The 6,773-nt window shown below is 44.2% G+C and overlaps 1 pseudogene; it reads right to left on the bottom strand.

Annotated features, from left to right (window-relative positions):
• Positions 1-919: 919 nt before the first annotated feature.
• On the bottom strand, positions 920-3,564 carry LOC123329534 (annotated as a pseudogene).
• Positions 3,565-6,773: the final 3,209 nt, after the last annotated feature.

Here is a 6,773-nt window from a genome sequence, read left to right as displayed (position 1 = left end):
AAACAGAAATACAACAGAAAAGTAGGTCCCTGATGATCACAGAGCTGCCAAACTAACCGTGGACTGTCAACCTCTTGCTTGCTTTTATGTAAGAGCAATGCCACCTTTATTTTGTTAGAGTCTAAGATTGGGTTTTCCGTTATATGTAGCTGAGCCAAGTGCTACCTTACACACTGCCATTTTGCTATTCTTCTCAGGGGTTTGATTCAGCAATTTCCTGCCTTTTATCTTCCTTCACAGCTTTCCCTACCATATCCCCTCTAGCTATCCTTACACCCAGGGATTGGGGAGCTTTCTTTACAGGCATTTTAGGAGATATTTTAGGCTTTGAGAGTCATACAGCCTGTGTTGCATACTCAGAGCAGACCAAACTCTGCTTGTGCAGTACAAAAGCTGCCCAGACATCACACAAATGATGTTGGTAGGGACAGAGTAGAGCGACAAAATAGGTGATTACATAGTTAATCCCATTAGGGGATTGTAAGTAAAGAAAGAAGTATAAGAGACCCCTGAAAGTTAATGATTCGTCAAGAAAGCAGGTTTGCAAAATTGAAAAAGACATTTTTCAATTGAAAAGAAAAAAATTCTCATTTCAGCTCTATTTACAATAGCTAGGACATGGAAGCAACCTAGATGTCCATCAACAGATGAATGAATTAAAGAAGCTGTGGTACATATATACAATGGAATATTACTCAGCCATAAAAAGGAATGCATTTGAGTCAGTCCTAATGAGGTGGATGAACCTAGAGCCTATTATACAGAGTGAAGTAAGTCAGAAATAGAAAAATAAGTATTGTATATTAACACACATATATGGCATCTAGAAAGATGGTACTGATGAACCTATTCGCAGAGCAGCAATGGAGACACAGACATTGAGAACAGACTTATGAACATGGATGGGGGGGGAGTGGGGAGGAAGGAGAGGATGGGATGCATGGAGTCACACGGAAACATACATTATCGTATGTAAAATAGATAGCCAATGGGAATTTGCTGTATGATTCACAGAACTCAAGCTGGGGCACCGTGACAACAAAGAGGGGTGGGATGAAGGGGGTGGTGGGAGGGATGTTCAAGTGGGAGGGGACATAGGTAGACCTATGGCTGATTCATGTTGTTTTTGGTAGAAACCAGCACCATACTATAAAGCAATTATCCTTCAATTAAAAATAAATAAATTAAAAAAATCCACCCCCCAAAAGAAAGCAGATTTGCTTAACCACATAACCAAGCAGGCTTGCTTAGCAACAAAACCTAGGCAGCAGAGGCGTGACATGCCTCCAAACAGCAAAACAACAGTGGCAGGAGCCCCACATCCTGTCCAGTGAGCACAGTAAGTTAATGACCCCCGGAGCATGGTCTGCACACATAAAAAACAGTAACTTATGGAAAGGTGATATTTCAAAATGAAAGACCCTCATTGTGCTGAGATCTGAAATAATTTTTCCATAGTGCCAGGACAGTCCAGGCTTGACCATGTAGGGACAAAAACTCCCCCTATCCAACCTGGAGGAGAAGCTGATGATGGAAGTGTGATGTCTACTCAGTAATGCAGAAGAAGGTGGTTTTCTCTGCCCTCCTCACTTTTTTTTGGAATATAAAACTACCCCACTAAGTTCTTGGCATGGCATCCTCTTGCTCACCTGCTTGTAAACCTCACAAGGATCCTATTCTAATAAATCACTTTTTATCTATCAATCACTTTTCCTCTTGCTGAATTCTTTCTGTGCTGAGACATAAAAGACTGGAGCTCCTTGGAGCCCCCCGCCCCAATGCCACCTAGAGGTTTCAATGTTGTGGATGTGCTGGTTCCAGTAAACCTTTATTTATAAAGGTGTGCAGCTGGCCTGTGGGTGCTCATTAGCTGACCCTTCTTTAGCCCACAAAGCCCAGGGACACACCAACATGTAGTCTGGGGAAGGGCCCCCAGGTGGAATGCTAGACTTGGGCTTGCTGCAGAAGCCAGACTCAGAAGCCTCTGAGAGGTGTCCATTTGGGGAGGAGTACTAGGTTACTGAAGATAAGAGGATGTCCCAGGCACGTTAGGTAATTTTCTTCTGACCCATCAATACTTAACATTAATGAAGAATTGCAGAACAGAATCAGTCTTTCCAAGATGTATTCTTCTGACATCATTATTCAAAGCCTCTCCAGTCTACTGGGCTGGTGATGCCCAGAAAGATCCCACTACCTGGAGGTGGGAGCTAGGGTGGCAGACTGTTCTGGGAAGGTGCATAGAAGATGATTTACACAATGAAGTCACCACTAAACTGCAGCTGAAGTCCAGTCCCTGACCTTTTTTCAGCTGGACAGTCCAGAAACATCTCTTTAAAAGCCAGAGAGTCCATCATGGTGAGCACCTTGTAGAAAATGTCACTTCATCTTCATGGTGCTTTGAACCACCATGTTAAATCTGGGAATCTGCCACACACCTGCTTCTATATACTTTTCTACCAAAGAAACGTATTTGTTAGAAACAGGCGTGTAGGTGAGCTCATTGCCTGCCATGTCTTCTAATCCTGGTAGTACTTGTCCATGAAATGCCTCTGTAACCTCTGGAAATCATCATCCATGATAATGTCGGCCGAATATCCAACCGCAGCATCAAATTCTGCGTCAGAGGCGGAGGAGGATGGCGCGGAGCGCTCTTCCTTTGGGGCGTCCCCTTGCTGCCGCAGTCGCCTCAGCGCGGCCCTGGCGCGGCCTCCGCTCAGCCCCCCAGGGCGCCAGCTGGCATCGGGGAGGCCTCTCCGCGCAGGCCGTCCGGCTCACGGCCCAGCCGGGCAGCGCCTGCACGCGAGGCCCCAGCCTCAGGCTCACGGGCCGCGCGCCGGGCTTCCACGCCGGGCTTCCACGCGGGGCTTCCACGCCGGGCTTCCACGCCGGGCTTCCACGCCGGGCTTCCACGCGGGGCCAGGCCTCACTGAGCTCGCGGCTGCGCCGCCCACCCCTGCTTTCTTACCCGCCTGCAAACAGAAGCACCCGCCTTGCCACCAACTGAACAAAGGCCTCTCACTTGGGGAAGCGGCGTTTTGAAGTCCTAGCCCCTTGGACAGGCTGTGCTACTCGCCCAAGAAGGAAAGGGGACCAGCAGACTTTTCTCTCCTCTGCTTAAAGTAATTCAGAACCCAGACAGAGGAATCAAAACGAACGGCTTTCCAATCAGCAAGTGAAAGTCGCTCAGTCACGGCTGACTCTTTGGGACCCCATGGAATTCTTCAGGCCAGAATACCGGAGTGGGAAGTCTTTCTCATCTCCAGGGGATCTTCCCAACCCAGGAATCGAACCCAGATTTCCTGCATTGAAGGCAGATTCTTTACCAGCTGAGCTATCAGGGAAGGCCCTTCTAATAAGAAGGGAGACTATGTTTCTTGTCTCTTCATCACTTTGGGAAATTGGGAAGAAAAACTCTCGGCCTTGGTGACTAACTCTTGAATCACCAGCAGAGGGCAGGCACTGCTCACCTAAAAGAAAACCCGCGTTTCCCCCACCTCCTTGGTCAAGAAACAGGATGAAATGCCGGTGTCTGCAGCGACCGGCTGATCCATCAACTCCCATCTTCTGGTGGTTTTCTTCCTCCCTGTCACAAGTGACACGATTAAAGTCATGCAGTAATAATTCTGTATCAGGAAAGATTTATTTGGAGACGATTGTGTGAGGTAATTTGAAAATCTTTCATGAAAAAAACAAGCATTGTTTTGCTAATTAAAAATAATGCAGGAGGGATAGGACTTCCCTGGTGGGCTAGTGGCTAAGATGCCGTTCTCCCAGTGCAGGGGGCCTGGGTTCAGATCCCTGATCAGGGAATTAGATCCCACATGCCACAACTAAAGGTCATGCATGCGCCAGCGAAGACCCAGTCCAATCAAAAAAAAAAAAAAAAAAAATATATATATATATATATACATGATATTTTAAAAAATTCAGGGAATTCCCTGAGGGTCCAGTGGTTGGGATTCCATACGTCCATTGCAGGGGGCACAGGTTTGGATGGATCCTTGGTCAGGGAACTAGGATCCTGGCATGCCACAAAGTGTGGCAAAAAAAGAGAAAAAGGCATAAAGCATTGAAGAAAATTAGAAAAAATATAAAACCACAAAAGAAATTTTCACCTTCTGGAGATGATTCTTGTTAGTTTGCTTTTTGGTGCTTTTCCTTTTAATCTCTTTTCTTTGAACATTTATGAAATGTGTTTGTAGAAATGACACAGGAGGGGTTCTTGACACCGAGAAACATATCAACATGCCATGCTTTCTTGCCTCTGTACTCACCTCTGTACTCTTGCCTCACCCACCTCAACTGGAGATTTTTTTTACTGATCTCTGAAAATCCAAATGTAAGACAGTCTTCAAGGTCAAGCTCAAATGTCTTGCTTGATTCTCCCCAGCAGGAATTGATTTCTTTTCTCTGTATTTTTGTGTCACTGTGTTTATGACTCTCATGGCAATTACCACCTTCTGCCTTGTTTTGTGATTTATATGTACTCTGAATCTTCCTACTAGGTAGGTCTAAATCTTTTGAATGTAGGACTCTCACTTCATCTTTCGAAAGGAAGGAAAGAGGGAAGGCCAATGATGGGATTTTCTCAGAATAGAAGGCCCGAAGTTTGGGCATTTTGGTGGGCTGAATCATGTCCTTTGAAATGATATGTTGAGGTCCTAATGCCTTGAATGTGAATGTGATCTTATTTGGAAATAGTGTCTGTGCAGATATAATCAAGTTAAGATGAGACCACACTGGATTAGAATGGGCCCCTAGACAAAAAGACTTGTAAGAAAAAGGAAATTTGGTCACAGAGACCCACAGAGAAGGGGGAAGACCCTGTGATGACCAGGCGGAACTTGGAGTGATGCATCTACAAGCCAGGGTTGCCGGCTACCACCAGAAGCTGGGAGACGCAAGAAAGAATTTTCCCTTGGAGTCTTCAAAGAGAGCATGGCCCTGTTGACACCCTTATCCCAGACTTCTGGCCTTTAGAACTGTGAGAGAATAAACTTCCATTTGTTTAAGCCACCTGGTTTGTGGTAATGGTAATTTGTGACAGCAGCCCAAGGAAATAAATGCATCATGTTTGGAGAGTTTAGTGACAACAAATCCCCGTGGGAGCGAAGGGAAGTCCTATGGATATTTGGAAGAAGTCAGAATAGAATCTGAAGGAAATATACAGCGTTCTTGGTGAGGATCAGACAGAAGCAGAAGTGTTTGATGGGTTCAAAGTTAGCTTTCAGTTGTTTCTTTGCCAAAATTTGAGCACAGCAATCCATCTTTCCCCTTCATTTATTTCTGAAGGCATTAGGCCTGACTGAAGGTCTTTGAAAAATGTTGCAGAAGTGAAACATTTGATTTCTCTTGTGTCATCACGGACTATTTCTAAATGCCAACAGTGGCTGGCATCTTCTTATTTCTTACAGTTTCTATTGTATCATGATATATTTGAAAATATGATGTGAAAAGCTAAGATTATGGTACCCACTCACCTCAAACTCTCAGAAGGAAAATAAGAATTTCAGGTACTGCAGCCATTCATTTATCTATTATCATCCTAACGAAGGTTATTATTGATTCTGAGTATTAAATTAAAACTGGGAAAGTATTGCCAAAGCAGGGGCAGTTTTCATTCCAATTCCAACGAAGGGCAATGCCAAAGAATGTTCAATGTATCTCACACTTGCACTCACTTCACATGCTAGCAAGGTCATGCTCAAAATTCTCCAGGCTAGGCTTCAACAGTATTTGAACTGAGAACTTCCAGATGTACAAGCTGGATTTAGAAAAGGCAGAGGAATCAGAGATCAAATTGCCAACAATCACTGAATCATAGAAAAAACAAGAAAATTCCAGAAAAATATCTACTTCTACTTTATTGACTACACTAAAGCCTTTGACTGTGTGGATCACAAAAAAACTGTGGAAAATTCTTAAAGAGATGGGAATACTAGACCACCTTCCCTGCCCCCTGGGAAACCTGTGTTCAGGTCAAGAAACCACGGTTAGAACCAGACCTGAAACAGTTGGACTGGTTCCAAATCGGGAAAGGAGTATGTCAAGGCTGTATATTGTCACCATGCTTATTTAACTTATATGAAGGGTACATCATGTGAAATGCCAGGCTGGATGAAGCACAAACTGGAATCAAGATTGCTGGGAGAAATAGAAATAACTTCAGATATGCAGATGATACCACCCTTATGGCAGAAAGGGAAGAGGAACTAAAGAGCCTCTTGATGAAGGTAAAAGAGGAGAGAGTGAAAAAGCTGACTTAAAACCCAACATTCAAAAAATTAATCTGATGGCATCTGGTCCCATCACTTCATGGGAGATAGATGGGGAAACAGTGGAAACACTGAAAGACTATTTTCTTGGGCTCCAAAATCTCTGCAGATGGTAACTGCAGCCATGAAATTAAAAGATGCTTGCTCCTTGTAAGAAAAGCTATGACAAACCTAGACAGTGTATTAAAAAGCAGAGACATTATTTTGTCTACAAAGGTCCGTCTAGCCAAAGCTATGGTTTTTCCAGTAGTCATGTATGGATGTGAGAGCTGGACCACAAAGAAAGCTCCAGAAGATGGTGAAGGACAGGGAAGCCAGGCATGCTGCAGTCCATGGGATTGCAACGAGGTGGATATGACTGATCGACTGAACAGCAACAACGACAAAGGGAATGGAGTTTCCCCTCTGAAATTAGCCCAATTGTTCCCCTTCACTTCTATAACTCAGGTAACTTAGGTTTTATGATCCAAGAGAGAAAGATCAATTCTCAAAATA

The sequence above is a fragment of the Bubalus bubalis genome, chromosome 15 (genome assembly GCF_019923935.1).
Source record: "Bubalus bubalis isolate 160015118507 breed Murrah chromosome 15, NDDB_SH_1, whole genome shotgun sequence".
NCBI lineage: Eukaryota > Metazoa > Chordata > Mammalia > Artiodactyla > Bovidae > Bubalus > Bubalus bubalis.
This window is presented reverse-complemented; position numbering and strand designations above follow the sequence as displayed.